Source organism: Abramis brama (assembly GCF_963993115.1).
Source record: "Abramis brama genome assembly, chromosome: 1".
In the NCBI taxonomy this organism is placed as follows: Eukaryota; Metazoa; Chordata; class Actinopteri; order Cypriniformes; family Leuciscidae; genus Abramis; species Abramis brama.
This window is the reverse complement of record NC_139963.1, coordinates 31,748,713-31,766,777: the sequence shown is the minus strand read 5'-3', so window position 1 is coordinate 31,766,777 and position 18,065 is coordinate 31,748,713. Positions and strand designations below refer to the sequence as shown.

The following is an 18,065-nucleotide window of genomic DNA, read 5'->3' as shown; positions in this document are numbered from 1 at the left end:
GAAACACAAGAACTACAACTGACTTCAGACACAGCCTTAGATGAAATCAACTGAAGATAAAAGAAGACAATAAATCTCTCAAGATCTCTGCAGAGGAGGATTAAACAACTCCACAAACAGCTTTACCAGATTGACTTTATTTAATTTCCGTTTGAATGAAATCAATAGTTGTATTTTAAAGTCACCATGATGGTGGTTAGTGTTTGCTTTAGTTGGACTCTTATAGCCATAGCCTATATGTTCATTAAATGACTTTCCTGAGGTAAATGTGACATAATTGTTCTCCAGCTATGTTATTGACCTCTTCACGCTTATAAAAAACACTGATTGATCGATATTATGTATGAGGAATATACATTTCGGTAAGTTGTAGCCTACTACTGTATCTTTCAACAGTGTTCGTGTTTTTTTACTATTAGCTAGTAGAGATGATCGGTTCACGTGCCGCTAGGGATCTGTCACGTCACATTTACAAACGCCAAAACGGTATTTATTGTTTGAATTTCGTAATAAAATTGACAGAATCTGAGAGTTGAGATTATTTTATATCATAACCTGCTCTGTCTAGTCTGTCGGTCTCTGTGTCCTCTTTGCTTCGCGATTTTTCTGTGCGTGAGAAAATGGATGAGTGGCGTGAGAGCGTGTGAAAAGTCAATCGCGTGAGTCTTGCAGTGAATGCGTGAGAGTTAGCAGCTCTTACTCTTTGTACTTCTATCCAACTTCCGACTTTTCGGCTATTTTTTGTAGCTGGATATATCTCATTTGTTACGTCTAAATATGAATGAGGATTCGGTTATTGATAAATAGAATTGTTGTTCTTATTATCATTTAGGGGGGCTTAGGAACATTTTGGGGTAGCTTCAGCCCCCCTAAAATAGGCCTAACGACGTCCCTGATGCCCCCTTCACCAAACAACCCCACACCATAATCCCCCTCTACAAAACTTTACACTTGGCACAATGCAGTCAGGCAAGTACCGTTTTCCTGGCAACCACCAAACCCAGACTCGTCCATTGGATTGCCAGTCAGAGAAGCATGATTGGTAACTCCAGAGTCAGTGGCGGCGTGCTTTACACCACTGCATCCCACGCTTTGCATTGCACTTGGTGATGTAAGGCTTGGAAGCAGCTGCTCAGCCATGGAAACCCATTCCAAGAAGCTCTCTACAAAGTTTGGAGGTCTGTAGCTATTGACTCTGCAGAAAGTTGGCGACTTCTGTGCGCCTCAGCATGTTCTGACCCCACTCTGTGGCCTAGTTGCTATTGGGACATTTTTCAATAAATCAATCAAATGTTCCCAAATGAGCCAAGAAATGATGTGGAATAATTTTTATCATGTGCCATCAAAATGCATGCAGTAGAGGGCTAATTTTCCGAAATTCCGAAATGTTATGTTTTACGCGACCAACTAAGACTGACCAACAGTTAACCAAGGGGTAGCCTAATCAGTCTTACTTTTTTATTCAAATTAGACCAATTTACTTGTTAAAGTAACTTACTTTTTAAAAAAAAGTTATGACCGGTCTTAAAGAAGAAGAAAAGATGACTTGCAAGGTAGTCTGAGCAGTTTATCAACATGGCCACAGGACTCTGATGTAAAGCGAAGATAGCGGTGTAATCTCAATCAATTTTTTATTTTTTTTGATTTATTCATTCATTCATTCATTGGTTCATTCTTCTTTTGACATGGCCTAATAGTGTTGCATAATCCTATGTTATGTTATGTTGTAGTTTATTGTCTGAGAAAGATGTAATGTTTCTACAGCTCAACCATCTCCGCCGAAATCAATCTTCACCCTGTCTCAGTGTTCTGCTGATTCTGCTGGGTTCCTCACCGTCGGCTGCTTGGCCAGAGGATTCTCACCTGCGGACTCACTCACTTTCAAGTGGAAGGCTCCTGGTGGTAAAGACCTGAATACTTTTGTGCAGTATCCAGCGTTCGGGAGTGACGGAGACTACACCAAAATCAGCCATATGCGTGTGAAGAAAAGCGACTGGAATCCTGAAAACCCTTACATATGTGAAGCTTCAAATTCAAAAGGCAATTTAACAGCTGTTTCACCAGGTAAGTCTCTGAAATGTCTAACATTTTACATGTTACATTTTAGCTACTTCATGTGTCTCTTTGTTATTGCTATTGGGTTCAGTGTTTTGTATATTGCAGTGGGGATATTGTTTCTTCGTGGAGGCTCATGTTTGAATAGACATTTTAGCACACTCTTATTGTTTTGTCAAATCATTGATTGAACTTTTTTAATACCAATGAACCTGCTTTTATATTTGTGTGCATGTCAAGCAGTTGTCCTTTATCAAAGTCTAATGACAGTAAATGTTTTACACTAGCTGAGAACAGCAAAGCTATAGATCTAAAAAAAAACATTAGAACAGAAAAGTACATAATATGCTTAGTCCTTTAGAAATACTTTTTCTCTGACCTCATGCCAAGGAATACAATGGCATATGAGATTTCTTCTTGTTTTATAAACAAAAGATAAAGGAAAAAGAAAAAAATAAGTTAAATATAAGTATAGGCTACATTTAAAATTGACGTTCAAACTCAAGAGCATCTGTGTGCTTTGCCTAATATAGCACTATTGCCAGATCAGCCTGCAACTGTCGTCTTAACAGTACCTACAATAAAGGAGTTAGAGAGTTAAGGAGTTAAGCTCAACTAATCACAGCGCAGTGAGCGCACCATTCCACGCTTTGTAAACCGTAACGGCGGCGCTTTGAATAAAACCGGCATCCTAGTTTTCCTTCTACTTTGTGATCCACACTTTTTTTTTTTTTTTTTTTATAATAATTTTGACGGCATTGGTGACCCTGTGGTGGTTTCTGCGTTGGGGAAGAAACGTAAGCCATCGAAATCTAATCATTTTAGGCTACTTGAGGAGATTAAGAAGATGAGGCACGCGGGAGGAGGAAAAATGCCGACTGTTGCTTGTTCTCACACGACAGCATCAAACTTCTGCCATGCTGACACTTTGACCCCAGGGGATCTTTTGAAAAACTTTCAATTGTTTTACTTAAAGTCAACGAAAACCGAGCAGGACCAAGCCATTTTACAGCTGATCGCCGTAAAAAAGTTCAGGAGGTAGGCTATTTCTTAGCGATGGTGATTTAATGTCGGCTATTTTTAGTCCAGTGCCTGTAAGTTATATAAGATTAGTATTGACCAAGTTCAGAGGCTGACATATGTGGATCAACTTTGTTGTGTATTTTCAATAGTTAAAATATGAAAAATAACTTTTATATTGATTCAATGGATTAATTGCGTTTTGGAAAAAAAACTGTCATGAATTTATTGCATTTTGGGGGGAAACTAATCCTTTTTTATAATAAATATTTGAAAATCAAAATCTGGATTTGAAATTTTTATGTTATTATAACCTAAATATGCTATGTGAAAGTTTGAAACAAAAAATAGTGGTTTTCATCTTTCCACTCTATTGGTAAAGAAAACACAGTATTACTCAAATTAATCATAATGGATTTATTGTGTTTTGAAACCAAACTCTTCATATACAACAGATATAGGCTATACAGGAAATGTGGTCATCACTGGTTGTGAAGGCGGTTCATCAATTGCAAACAACCCAGCAAACACGCGACGTCAGATAGACGTTCAGATCATGTCTGTATAATGTCTGTCAGTTCAGAACCACTTTTGTACGTCCTGTGGACGTGCAAAACAGGTTCAAAATTTGAACGTCTGACTAGGACCCCCTATGGACGTCTGAGGACGTGCAAAACAGGTTCAAAATTTGAACGTCTGACTAGGACCCCCTATGGACGTCTGTGGACGTGCAAAACAGGTTCAAAATTTGAACGTCTGACTAGGACCCCCTATGGACGTCTGTGGACGTGCAAAACTGGTTCAATATCTGAACGTCTGAATAGGGACTTTTTTTTGACGTCTGTGGACGTGCAAAACAGGTTCAAAATCTGAACGTCTAACTAGGACCCTCTATGGACGTCTGTGGACGTGCAAAACTGGTTAAATATCTGAACGTCTGAATAGGGACTTTTTTTGACGTCTGTGGACGTGCAAAACAGGTTCAAAATCTGAACGTCTAACTAGGACCCCCTATGGACGTCTGTGGACATGCAAAACAGGTTCGAAATTTAAACGTCTGACTAGGGACACTTTTGGACGTCTTTGGACGTGCAAAACTGGTTCAAAATCTGAACGTCTGACTAGGACCCCCTATGGACGTCTGTGGACGTGCAAAACTGGTTCAATATCTGAACGTCTGACTAGGGACTCTTTTGGACGTCTTTGGACGTGCAAAACAGGTTCAATATCTGAACGTCTGACTAGGGACTCTTTTTGACGTCTGTGGACGTGCAAAACAGGTTCAAAATCTGAACGTCTAACTAGGACCCTCTATGGACGTATGTGGACGTGCAAAACTGGTTAAATATCTGAACGTCTGAATAGGGACTTTTTTTTACGTCTGTGGACGTGCAAAACAGGTTCAAAATCTGAACGTCTAACTAGGACCCCCTATGGACGTCTGTGGACATGCAAAACAGGTTCGAAATTTAAACGTCTGACTAGGGACACTTTTGGACGTCTTTGGACGTGCAAAACTGGTTCAAAATCTGAACGTCTGACTAGGACCCCCTATGGACGTCTGTGGACGTGCAAAACTGGTTCAATATCTGAACGTCTGACTAGGGACACTTTTGGACGTCTTTGGACGTGCAAAACTGGTTCAAAATCTGAACGTCTGACTAGGACCCCCTATGGACGTCTTTGGACGTGCAAAACAGGTTCAATATCTGAACGTCTGACTAGGGACTCTTTTTGACGTCTGTGGACGTGCAAAACAGGTTCAAAATCTGAACGTCTAACTAGGACCCTCTATGGACGTATGTGGACGTGCAAAACTGGTTAAATATCTGAACGTCTGAATAGGGACTTTTTTTGACGTCTGTGGACGTGCAAAACAGGTTCGAAATTTAAACGTCTGACTAGGGACACTTTTGGACGTCTGTGGACGTGCAAAACTGGTTCAAAATCTGAACGTCTGACTAGGACCCCCTATGGACGTCTGTGGACGTGCAAAACTGGTTAAATATCTGAACGTCTGAATAGGGACTTTTTTTGACGTCTGAGGACGTGCAAAACTGGTTCAATATCTGAACGTCTGACTAGCGACTCTTTTGGACGTCTGTGGACGTGCAAAACTGGTTCAAAATCTGAACGTCTGACTAAGGACCCCCTATGGACGTCTGTGGACGTGCAAAACTGGTTCAAAATCTGAACGTCTGACTAGGGACTCTTTTTTACGTCTATGGACGTGCAAAACTGGTTCAAAATCTGAACATCTGACTATGGACTCTTTTGGACGTCTGTGGACGTGCAAAACTGGTTAAATATCTGAACGTCTGAATAGGGACTTTTTTTGACGTCTGAGGACGTGCAAAACTGGTTCAAAATCTGAACGTCTGACTAGCGACTCTTTTGGACGTATGTGGACGTGCAAAACTGGTTCAAAATCTGAACGTCTGACTAAGGACCCCCTATGGACGTCTGTGGATGTGCAAAACTGGTTCAAAATCTGAACGTCTGACTAGGGAAACCTTTGGACATCTGTGGAAGTGCAAATTTGGTTTAATATCGAACATCTGAATAGGGACCCTTACTGTGGATGTGTGTGGATGTGCAAGAAAGCCAGGACTCCTTTTGGACAGAAGACTATTTCAGTATCTGAACCAATCTGAAATGTGTCATTGTGAAATGGAAGAAGTTTTTTGACAAATAGTCATACGAAATACTGGTAAATAAAAAAATAAAAATAATCACATTATTATGAAAATGGCAAATGATATTGCATAATAAGTTGATATTGTCGCGGCGAACGCCCCTTCTCGTCAGCGATCAGGCGGAACGAATTATCACTCACCTGTGTGCACTCGAGCAGAAAAAGACGCACGCATTTCCTTATCAAGGTGTCAGCTAGAACCGGCAACAACGCCAGTATAGCGCGAGAGAGGAAAGCGGCATTCTCATCAAACCTTTGTGAAGCCGTGCGGAATCTGGTACCAATTCAAAAGACTGAACAGACAGCCGGTAAGACCACCGCGTTAATCAGACTTTGTTGCGAGCGTTCACTTGTTGATTGTTGCACGCTGATGAGGCGTTGACATGCGGGCGGGAGATGAAACTTGTGTTTGTGCGCTGTGGTATCTGTGTGTTGTAAATATTCATGTGGTAGTTCACAGAATGTATTGTGTTAATAGTGGTTGGTCAATTTTATTCCAGTTTGTTTAATTTAGTGATTTAATTCTGATATGTGTTCTGATATGTGGGATACTATTATATTGAATTGGTTGTTTGTAAAGACATGGTTTAAGAGTGTGCATGGTCCTACTTTCATATAACATTTGTCTAAAAATGGAAATCAAGAATTTAAGTGCTAAAATTGTAGATTGTAGTTCAATGGGAGTGAATATGTATTGTAAATTTTTATATGGGTAAAAAATGTGTTAAACTCACTGCTTGACTATTTAATTGTTGAGCGATTTATTGTTTGGTTACTCACGTAATTAATTGTGCCTCCCGTAGTTTAAATTGTAATTTAATATCTGTGATGAATTCAAATTGAAATAATTCATTTAGAAATCTGTTTATTTATATATACATATACATATGTGTTTAGAGAAGTTCTGATAATTAATCATTTTGAGCCCTGTATGTCTGTTTTTACAAAAAGAAATGTGCAAATTGGTAAATCATTGGTGTTTTCTGGTTTTAAGGTTTTTCACCTGTAAATATCTGGGCTGCAAAAAGTGAAGACAAATAAAAGGTCAAAGATGCAACAGAGGCCTGGTTATTGAGTGAAACCCAGTTTAATTGTTCAGGATTGGTGCCTCCCTATCAAGTGAGGGTTAAGCACAGCCAAGAAGAAAAACACTTGACAGTGAAAAACCGCTTTGAGCTGGTTGAAGAAGCTCCTATCAAGCTGGCCCAACAGCTCTTGTGAAGATAAGTCCACCCAAATCTCCCACCAAGCCTACCTGTAGCTGAGTCCACGCCCCTGCAGCTCTGTCCGAGTCGTTCACAGCTCCCCCCAAGCCCCTGCAGCTCTGCCCGAGTCGCTCACGGCTCCTGCCAAGCCAAGCCCAGTGTGCTAAATTAAAGTTCTTTCCAAAGCCCAAGATGGCTGAGTCAAAGTCTCTGCAGCAGTTAAAGAAAGAGAGAACGACTGCCAAGCAGCGGTTTTCCCGACTGGCAAACTCAGTACTGAAGTCTTGCAAGAAAATGTCGGCGGAAGAACTGGTGGAAGCTTTCAGCAAGGTCGCGCTGGAGGCTGACCGGGTGATGGAGGCAAATGAGGAGGTGGAAATTGCTTGGACTGAGGAAGTGGAGCTTGCGTCCACCCCCAAAGAGGGTGAAGTGCAAGACGTTAAAAAGACAGCAGAAGAGTGTGAGCAAAAGCTTGAGGAAGTGGAGGGGGCTGTCCAGAGGGTTATATGGCAAAGTTTTGGCTACCCTGAATTGTCCCTGGCATTGGAGGCAGCTGAAAAGGAGTGCGAGCGGCTGGAGAAAAATAAATCTGGCCTGAAATTGGAGGTATATGAGTTAATACTTAGGAACCTTGAAGGGCTGGTGAAAGCAGCAAAAGAAGCCATTCGCCGATGGACTCGCTGGGTCCCAGATGAAGAGCGGCCTGACTTTCAGCAGCGCATGAGGCGTGTGGAAGGTTGGCTGCTTGACTTGATTTCAGGGAAAGCCACCCTATTACAAGCGAAGTTAGAGAACGAGGGGTCCCCAGAAGAAACCCCACACCGGTCACCTGCTATCAAATTGAGGCCAACAGCACTCCCGCAGTTTGATGGAAATAAGCGAAATTTCTACCTCTGGAAAAAGGAATGGGAGGCGCTTCAAGAGCAAGGGGAACCTACCGGCTCCAAGGAGGTGAGGAAATACCAGCTATTGGATAGCCTTGAGGAAAAGGTAGCAAGGGACCTTCGTCTGTCAACTTACGGAACGGCGGACGAAATTTTCCGTATCCTTGAAAACCGATTTGGAAATAAAACCGCAATCGCCTTGGAAATTGTTGAAGAGCTGCAGGCGCTGCCACCGGTGAGAAGCCACCAACCCAGGAAGATCGTGGACTTGATCCAGGTTGTGGAAAAAGCCTTGTACGACCTCAGCAGGTTGGGGAATACGGGCGCCTTGAAAAATCCACTCGTCACAAAGTCCCTGGAGAGCAAGTTACCTGAGAGCTTAAAAAAAGAGTGGCTGGTCTATGTATCAAAAGGGGAAGAAGCCGTATCACCTGAAGATAGGTTCGACATGCTCCTTAAGTTTCTGAGAAGTCAGGAGAAGATTTACGAGCAATTAGACCAATTGAGGGATGATGACCCCAGCAAGAGGGAAGCAAGAATTCCACAAAAGCATGCCCGGACAAGGTCCACCAATTCCTCAAGCTCCCAAGCATTGTGCGTTGTCTGTGGAGAGAGGGCCCACGGGAGGAAGCTGTATTATTGCAAAAAGTTTAAAATGCTCAGAGTAGCAGAAAAGAAAGAAGCAGTTAAGAAACTTGGTGCTTGTGGGAGGTGTCTCGAGGTTCACGACAACGATGCAGAGTGCAAGACCACCTTTCTGTGCAAAAGCGAGGGGTGTAAGGACACTCAAGGCCTGGGTCATCATTATTACCTCTGTCCCAGGGGTGGAAGCAGGGGAGAGGGGCTGAGGAGATTGAAGCCCAACCCAGCAAGAGGCGAATTGAAAAAGTACACGGAGACCCAGGAGGAGTTCCTGACAAGCCTTGCCCCCGACTTGGCTCAGCGGTGTCGGAATGTGTTCTGTAACTCTGTCTCAAAAACGTTCAGTGCAGCCATGGTGGAGAACGGCCTTGAGGAGTTTCCAGTCATAATGATGATCCTCGAAGTCACTGCAAATGCTGGGCAAAAGATTGGGACCTTGATAGACTTGGCATCCGACACCAATTACATTACTCATGAGGCTGCAGGTGAGCTGAATTTGAGGAGTGAGGATGTCACGCTCATAGTCCATGGAGTTGGCGGGATGCAAGTAACGGTTGAGACCAAGCGATATCTATTGAGGATCCGGGTTACAACTTCAAAGGGAACCCTGAGATCCCACCAGCTTGTGTGTTACGGGCTGGATAGCATCGCAGAAGTCAATCGGCACGTGCCACCCAAGAGACTACAAAGAATATTTCCCGACGTTCCCCTTCACGAACTGGTCCGTCCCACTAAGATCAAGCTCCTCATTAGTCATAAAGAAGGCCGGCTCGTCCCTCAGAAGGTGCATTCCGTCGGTGACCTTGTCCTGTGGGATGGTCCCCTTGGGAAAACGGTGGGTGGTTCTCATCCGGATCTCTTGGAAGATGTTACAATCACAGCTCATGGCTCCAGAACGCATTTTGCACGCTCCATGCGGACAGCAGCTGTGGAGTACAAGGAAATCATCTGTAATGGCTCAGTTCGACCGTCTCCACTCACCCAAGCCACTACATGTGCTGCCAGCCGAAATTTCATGGATTGGTGGAGATGGGACAGTATTGGGGCTGCCTGTGAACCCAGGTGTGGCGGCTGTAGATGTGGAAATTGTCAACCTGGGGGGAAGGAGATGACCATTTCTGAGGAGCGGGAGCTGGAGCAAATAAAGAGTGGATTGACATATGTAACTGGAGATCGTCACAGTGAGAAGCCGCATTGGCATGCAAAGTACCCCTGGGTGGAGGATCCGGTAGCATTGCCCAACAATAGGAGGGCTGTTGAAGCAACATTCCTGAGGACGGAAAAACAGTTGGCAAGAGAGCTGGAATGGAAGGTAGCCTATAAAGCACAAGTCCATGACATGGTTAAGCGGAATGCTGCTGTCAAGCTGTCAAAAGAAGAGCTGGCGAGCTGGACTAAATCCGTGTGGTATATTAGTCACCTAATTGCGCCAAACCCCCACTCTGTTACCACGCCGGTTCGCCTTGTGTGGAATAGTAGTCAGAAATTCAGGGGCCAGAGCCTGAATGACCTACTCATCAAGGGTCCAGATGTCCTAAATGAGATCCGTGCTGTCCTCATACGGTTTCGGCAAGGTGTTTTCGCTGCACTTGGGGACATCAAAAAAATTTATAATTCCGTATGGCTTGAGGACCAGGAGGTACATCTTCATCGGTTTTTGTGGAGAGACTCTGAAGAGGAGGACGTTCAGGAATATGCAATTACGAGGGTTAATATCGGAGACAAACCAGCTGGGTGCATCGCACAAGTTGCCATGCGTGAGACAGCGAATCTGCCAATGTTCAACCACCTCACAGAAGAGCGCCGTGTGCTGGAACAAGATGCGTATGTTGATGACATCCTGACCTCACACAATGACCTAAGCAAGCTCAAGCAAATAACAGCTAATGTTGAGCAAATCCTGGAAGCCGGCGGATTTTACATGAAGCCGTGGATTTACTCAGGCCAAATTGGGAGGCCAGGACCCAGAGACCTGGAGAGGAAAGAACCCTCGGTGATGGTCCTTCCAAACCAACTCTCTGAAGAGAACAACAAGGCTCTGGGTCTTGGTTATGATCCAGAGAGTGACAAACTTTGCTTGATGGTAGCTGTGAACTTCTCCAAAAAGAAAAAGAAAATGAGATTGGGAGAAAACCTGTTGAAAGATGAAGTAAGGGCGCAGGTGCCAAATCCACTTACCCATAGAGAGCTCCTAAGTCAGGTCTCTGGGCTGTACGATCCCCTCGGTCTTGTAACACCTGTCAAGCAGAAGGGAGCCATCTTGGTGAGGAGAGCTTTTCAAGAAGCGAAGGTCAAATATAGTCCATTAGAAAACACATGGGACGTACCTTTGTCCGAGGGCCTCCGGGAAGACGCCATCTGGCTCCTTGAAGATTATGCTGAGCTTGGCCGGTTGAGATTCATCAGAGCCTTAACACCTCCTGACCCATCCGCCGAGCCCTGCGGTATTACGTTCTCTGATGGTAGTGAACGTTCATACGGCGCTGTATTGTATCTACGGTGGAAATTGCCAAAAGACGTGATCATACGGCTAGTCGAATCCAAGGCCAGACTGACACCTTTAGACCATAAGGGGGACGCTATCAAGGCTGAAGTTTGTGGAGCTGTCTATGCTGCCCGTCTGAAGAAGCATTTCCAGAAGCACTGCAGAATTCGTGTGGAGAGGTGGTACCACCTGGTTGACAGCCAGACAGTCCTGGGAGCTGTCCAACGTGAAAGCTACGGCTACCAGACATTCTTTGCTAATAGAATTGGGGAAATTCAAGGCAGCACAAACGTCCAAGACTGGTGGTGGGTTCCTGGGCCACTCAACATAGCGGATATTATTTCCAGAGGGGCAAGCCCCAAGGAGCTGGATGAAGGCACAGAGTGGCAGCTGGGCCCTAAGTTCTTAAGTCTCCCGCAGAGTGAGTGGCCAGTGAAGTCCGCCAAGGATGTTGCTGTCGAAGCAAGAGAGAACCTTGCACGCATCCAGAAGAAGGCTTTTGTTGCTGCTCTTACCCGGGCTGGAGCAAAGAAAGAGCCCTCCGTGGATCTGCATAGGCTACCTGCTGGGGTTGCAGCTACAAGCCTGCTGGATATCAAGCGGTTCAGTAGCCTAGCACAACTGATAAAGTCACTAGCGCTGGTCTGGAGAGCGGCAAAGAAGTTTCTTCATGGCAGAGCCAGGGGAAGATTAAAGTGGGAGGCAGTCCCGTTGGTTGGCATTGTCACTGTGGCCGAGAGGAAGGACGCTTTCCGAGATCTGTGTCTAGCAGCACAAGAAGGAGTTACTTTCCCCAGCACCACAACAGACCGGCTGGTCGTGTACAAGGATGAAACTAGTGGGCTGTTACTGTGCGGAGGCCGGATACAGTATTTCAAAGAAGACTGCTGGGCTGTTCCACTAATTCCCTTTGACACTTGGCTGGGGACTCTATTGGCACGCCAAAGTCATCAGAAAGGGCATGAAGGGGTTGCTGGGACTCTGTTAAGGATGCGGCAGGAGGCTTGGGTCATACAAGGTAGAAGGCTGGCCCAGAAAGTTGTGAACCAGTGTATCCACTGCCGGAAGGCTAGAGCTCAAGTATGCCAACAAGTGATGGGTGATCTACCAGTAGAAAGGTCAAGACCCGCTGCGCCGTTCCAGTTTACTTCTGTTGACTTGTTTGGGCCATACCTGGTGAGAGATGACATCAAAAAAAGAGTGTCCATGAAGGTCTGGGGGGTCATCTTCTGCTGCATGGCGAGCCGGGCTCTATACATAGATCTTGCCAGTAGTATGTCCACAGAGAGCTTCCTAATGGCCTACCAAAGATTCGCTGCCATCAGGGGCCACCCCCTTAAGGTTTGGTCAGACCCTGGGACCAATTTTATTGGTGCAAGATCTTTTCTGGAGGACTTGTATACCTTTCTGCAAAGCCAAAATACAGCAAGCCTGGAGGAGTATGCTGTAAAGAATGGGACAAGCTGGACGTGGAAAGTACTCCCTGCTGATTCGCCACATCGAAATGGAGCTGCTGAAGCTGCCGTTAGGGTTGCTAAGAGAGCTCTTCAAAGCTTGAGCAAATCGGCAAACCTTACTTTCAGTGAGTTCCTAACAGCCCTCCATTTGGCAGCTAACCTGGCTAATGAGCGGCCAATTGATGCAAGAATCCAGAGTCGAGAGGATCGCATTGAGTATGTAACACCGAACTCGCTTCTCTTAGGGCGAGCATTTCCCAGTGGTGACTTCAAGTCTTTCAACTTTAATAACTACCCCTACAAGCGCCTTCGTAAAGTTCAAACCCAGGTTAACGAGTTTTGGAAAGCGTGGTCCCAGCTTGCTGGCCCAAGTCTCTTCGTCAGAACCAAATGGCACACCACAGAAAGGAATGTTGCTGTTGGGGATGTCGTTTGGCTTTGTGACCAAAATGCTCTGCGGGGTCAGTTTAGGCTTGGCAGAGTCGTCACTGTAGCTCCAGACTCAAAGGGTATCGTGAGAGATGTTGAGATTCTTGTCACATCAGGCAACTGTGCTTCAGTCCAGCTTCAAGAGCCAGTGACCCAGTCCTCAGTTTCTAGTGACCAGAAGAAGAAGACAAAGAGGTCTGATGGAGTGATATTGCGCAGAGATGTCAGACGTCTTGTGGTCCTTTTGCCTGTAGAGGAGCAGTCTCCGTAGTGTTTAAGTTCGCTTTAAAGTTCTGCAACCTTTCCGTCCAAGAACAAAAAGCTTGAGTGGGAGGTGTCGCGGCGAACGCCCCTTCTCGTCAGCGATCAGGCGGAACGAATTATCACTCACCTGTGTGCACTCGAGCAGAAAAAGACGCACGCATTTCCTTATCAAGGTGTCAGCTAGAACCGGCAACAACGCCAGTATAGCGCGAGAGAGGAAAGCGGCATTCTCATCAAACCTTTGTGAAGCCGTGCGGAATCTGGTACCAATTCAAAAGACTGAACAGACAGCCGGTAAGACCACCGCGTTAATCAGACTTTGTTGCGAGCGTTCACTTGTTGATTGTTGCACGCTGATGAGGCGTTGACATGCGGGCGGGAGATGAAACTTGTGTTTGTGCGCTGTGGTATCTGTGTGTTGTAAATATTCATGTGGTAGTTCACAGAATGTATTGTGTTAATAGTGGTTGGTCAATTTTATTCCAGTTTGTTTAATTTAGTGATTTAATTCTGATATGTGTTCTGATATGTGGGATACTATTATATTGAATTGGTTGTTTGTAAAGACATGGTTTAAGAGTGTGCATGGTCCTACTTTCATATAACATTTGTCTAAAAATGGAAATCAAGAATTTAAGTGCTAAAATTGTAGATTGTAGTTCAATGGGAGTGAATATGTATTGTAAATTTTTATATGGGTAAAAAATGTGTTAAACTCACTGCTTGACTATTTAATTGTTGAGCGATTTATTGTTTGGTTACTCACGTAATTAATTGTGCCTCCCGTAGTTTAAATTGTAATTTAATATCTGTGATGAATTCAAATTGAAATAATTCATTTAGAAATCTGTTTATTTATATATACATATACATATGTGTTTAGAGAAGTTCTGATAATTAATCATTTTGAGCCCTGTATGTCTGTTTTTACAAAAAGAAATGTGCAAATTGGTAAATCATTGGTGTTTTCTGGTTTTAAGGTTTTTCACCTGTAAATATCTGGGCTGCAAAAAGTGAAGACAAATAAAAGGTCAAAGATGCAACAGAGGCCTGGTTATTGAGTGAAACCCAGTTTAATTGTTCAGGATTGGTGCCTCCCTATCAAGTGAGGGTTAAGCACAGCCAAGAAGAAAAACACTTGACAGATATTATGCAATCATTCTAAAATGAATAAATTGTTTACAATTTATTTAATATATGGATTAAGTAATAGAAACTGTGAAATTTCTGAAAAATGTGTATTTTGGATGTGAATGTGTGCTCAAACTTGCACATTCAGTGCATGCACATTTCCAGCATTAAAAGCAATTCAGTAGAATTACAACCCACTATCAAGTGGTGCAGAGCACACTTCATGATTCTCTGGATCTTCCACATAGGGTTGAGCCCACAAAGGGCCTAAAATGTTACAGATTTATATTAAAAATGTTGGAGTGGGATCATATGTGTATTTTTGTTTTTGTAAAGACTCCTAATTCAATGCTGATTTAGCACATATATCTCATCACAAAATGTCCTGATGTCATTGGAGGACACAGAATCCTGTACTGATGAACAAATATAGCAAATACGTATGTGTGAGATTAGGGTTAGGGTTAGGGTTACCCTAACCCTAGCACACAATATTTCAATATACAGCAAAGAAGGAAAATCAGAAGAAAATCAGAATCATAATAAAGAAAGAAGTTATGAGAATGTGGCAGGAACAATAGAATAGAGGAAACAAGGGAGGGGAACTATGTTTATAAACCCTTAGGTTGGGGTACGAAGGGGGAAATCATTGCAAGGTTACAGTTAGGGCACACTAGACTAAACAAAACTCTGCATCTAATAGGGAAGCATGATACTGGTTTATGTAATAATTGCAATGTACCTGATCAGCAGAGTATTGTTATGATGTGTAATAAATATGATAGCAGTAGTGAAGAGGAAAATTTAGGGCATGGGAGAGATTTTAAAAGAAATATTAAATAAATCATCAGGCCATAAAATAATGTAATATTTATTTTTAGTTTCTAAGAGCTACCAAGCTGGATAAAATCATTTGTTTTATTTATTTATTTCGTATAATGACATAGCATGTAAGCCAGAGATCATTTATAACCTGAGGGTGGCGGTAATGCACTAAAACAGTTTGCGACCGCCGTTAAAAAATCAAAGAAGAAGAATTGCACGTCACACACTGCAAAGTCACCAGGAAAAGTATCCTGCCGATGAAAGAGGCTGCTGACACGTGGATGAGACACTGCCTTAATTGGACTAAAACCCTAAAACAGGTAAGTAAACATTTTTAAAAAATTAATTTAATATGTTATTCAGTTGAGAGATGATATCAGATGAATTGGAAGTCACACATGTCCCCTACCTTGAAAAACTTGCGCGGGCACATTAACCGAAAAGTCGACAAATGCGCCCGCGCGTTTTGCCGTTTTTTTTTTTTTTTTTCACATAGCAGCAAAATAGACTTAAAATACTCCGTCATTTATGGTCATACAGACTTGAAATATGGAAAAAATAAACTGTAAAATGTCTTTTTTATGTGTCCACTTACAATCGAAACAAAACATTATGCTTTTGTGTGCTTTCTGCCTCTCCTTCTCCATGAACTTTTTTTTCTGGAGCAGGTCTCTAAACGTAAGCAAAACTCAGCAAATACACACTGGCAAGAGTAATCTTTATAATAATTTAAGTGTTTACTTTTTAATGATCTAATTCAAAACGAAAGAGAATATTCTGTTTATGTAATCTATATAAAAAGAGAGACGTTAGTCGTTCTCATGGCAACTCATTATCTGCCAATCACCCGCTGAAAGCGCGCGCTATTCAAACACAAATATCTTTGTTCTAATATGAATCGCGTTTGTATGCGTGAATGAACGGCTCAGATGCTCGTTTACTACAATTACAACATGCTATTTTTACATGAACGTAACCCTATTATAGTTTAGCTTTTCCTTAACTATATTGCAATACTGAGATGAGTAAAAATCTGCTGAAATGTTCATGAAATATGTTGTTTAAATAAAATGCAATGTTTTAAACGTATGCTATTACACTGCAAATTAAAATGTATACGCCCTATATTAATGTATCATAAAATATATATATGTTTGAGACGAAATATGATTTTTTTTTTAGACAATACTAATGAATCCTTAACTTTGAAATACATATGATAAAATTTATGCTTTTTACAAAGGAAAAATTACACTTAGAATAGTTAAAATTGTAATTGTTGTTGACTTTCATATTATTGTGTTTCATTAGTCACAAATTTGGGGAGAGGATAAATATTCCAAATCTGTCTGAAAATACAATATGATGATTAGGCTAACTGCACAATTACTAGAAATGTTTACCTTGGATATTATAAAATTTGCTTGCATAAAAATGTGTTTAACTTGAAACCAATTCTGTAGAATGGCCCATATAGCCTATTTGAACAGGATTTGTTTCCAGGTATGACTGTGGGCTTTTGACTTTCATTTATATTAGTATTATTTTGTTAACTATATGCTAAATAAATTAAAAGCAATATACTGTGTCTGTGTGTGTGTATATGTATACATTTCTTGTCAGCCGTCTTCTTAAAAACACACCTTCTTAGCTACAATGAAGTTTTAAGAGTTTTTATCCAGTCATCAATGGCTTATTGATCATTATAGGTGTTATCAATAATTAAGTTGTTGTTGCTAGTTTGAGTCGAGAAATACACATTTCAGCATTATCATCACTAATCTGTGTGTGCATTTTCCTTGAGAACCAAGCAAGTTGACTCATGAAACCATTTGTTTATTATATCGTGATTGCATATCTCAATCACAATATTGACCTCAATAATTGCAATATGACATTTTCCCCAAATCGTGCAGCCCTTGCCAGAAGTATATAGCCTAGATATCTTTACACTGTCCGCTCAGTACAACAGAGGCAGGAGCTCTGCACTGGGGTTGCTCGAGTTATATGGGCACACAACTTGCTACAAGAGCTATATCCACTATTACGAACAATAAAGTAATATTTGACAAATTTTGTCTTTCAGATTATGAAAATGTTCAAAGGCCAATCTCAAGATACTCTGGGAGGTCTTTCTCAGAGCAAATGGTCACTTCTAAGAGGTTTGTTTAATCGATTCCAGAAAACAACAGTGTCCCATGCCCCCATTTCTTTAATCCACTCTTGGCACTCTCACCCATGCTACAGTTCCTGTAGATTACCACACACATGTAATTTCTAAATGGTGAATTTGTTTCTTCAGGCTCTTTACCAACCGGCTGATGGCAAAATTCAATATGAAGGGGAAGGTGAAGAAGCAGAAACTGCCTCTGGAGACGACTAAAACTTTTGAAAGGTAAAGGTACACAGCACCCTGATGGTTAAATGCGCACACAAAGCCTAAAGTATAATTTGCTTGTCTAGTTGCGGTCGGTTTCGGTGCGCACACACATAAGCCACCTTGAAGTTGGAAACAGCGTCCCTTGCTCGGATTATTGTTCATTATTACATGGCTTGGTTGAACTCTAATGTAGAAAGCGGTGTGTTATTTCTTGATAACACAACTCTGCTAAGTATAACACACCGTTGCCATGAAAAACAGGTTTGCTATGGACGCAGGATTCTAACCGTAGAGACGGAACGGAGTATTTTCTTTAGCAGAAGCAATACAATCCTTTTTAAATGAATAAACTCCTTTTTAAATCAATTTTTTATGTCAAATTATTCATTTATTTGGTGGGTAGCCATGTAATAAGCGGGATAATGTAGAGCGAGTCGGTTGTTATAGCGAATACAACCCCTTCAGGCAGATTCAAGACCCCTCCGCATCAGCCTGTCGGGGTTATATTCGCTATAACATCCGCCTTGCTTTACATTATCCATTACTTAAATAGCTCTTTTTTTATTATCAAACAAGTAACTGCAGTGCAACAG

The 18,065-nt window shown here is 42.3% G+C and overlaps 1 long non-coding RNA gene and 1 gene segment (V, D, J or C); both read left to right on the top strand.

Annotated features, from left to right (window-relative positions):
- Positions 1 to 18,065, top strand: part of LOC311092653 (Ig mu chain C region membrane-bound form-like) — a 302,681-nt gene that overhangs the window by 47,783 nt on the left and 236,833 nt on the right.
- On the top strand, positions 14,436 to 17,494 carry LOC311094117. The gene is made up of 3 exons (XR_014608568.1): positions 14,436 to 15,412; positions 17,179 to 17,254; positions 17,395 to 17,494. It is a non-coding gene; the product is annotated as an uncharacterized lncRNA (long non-coding RNA).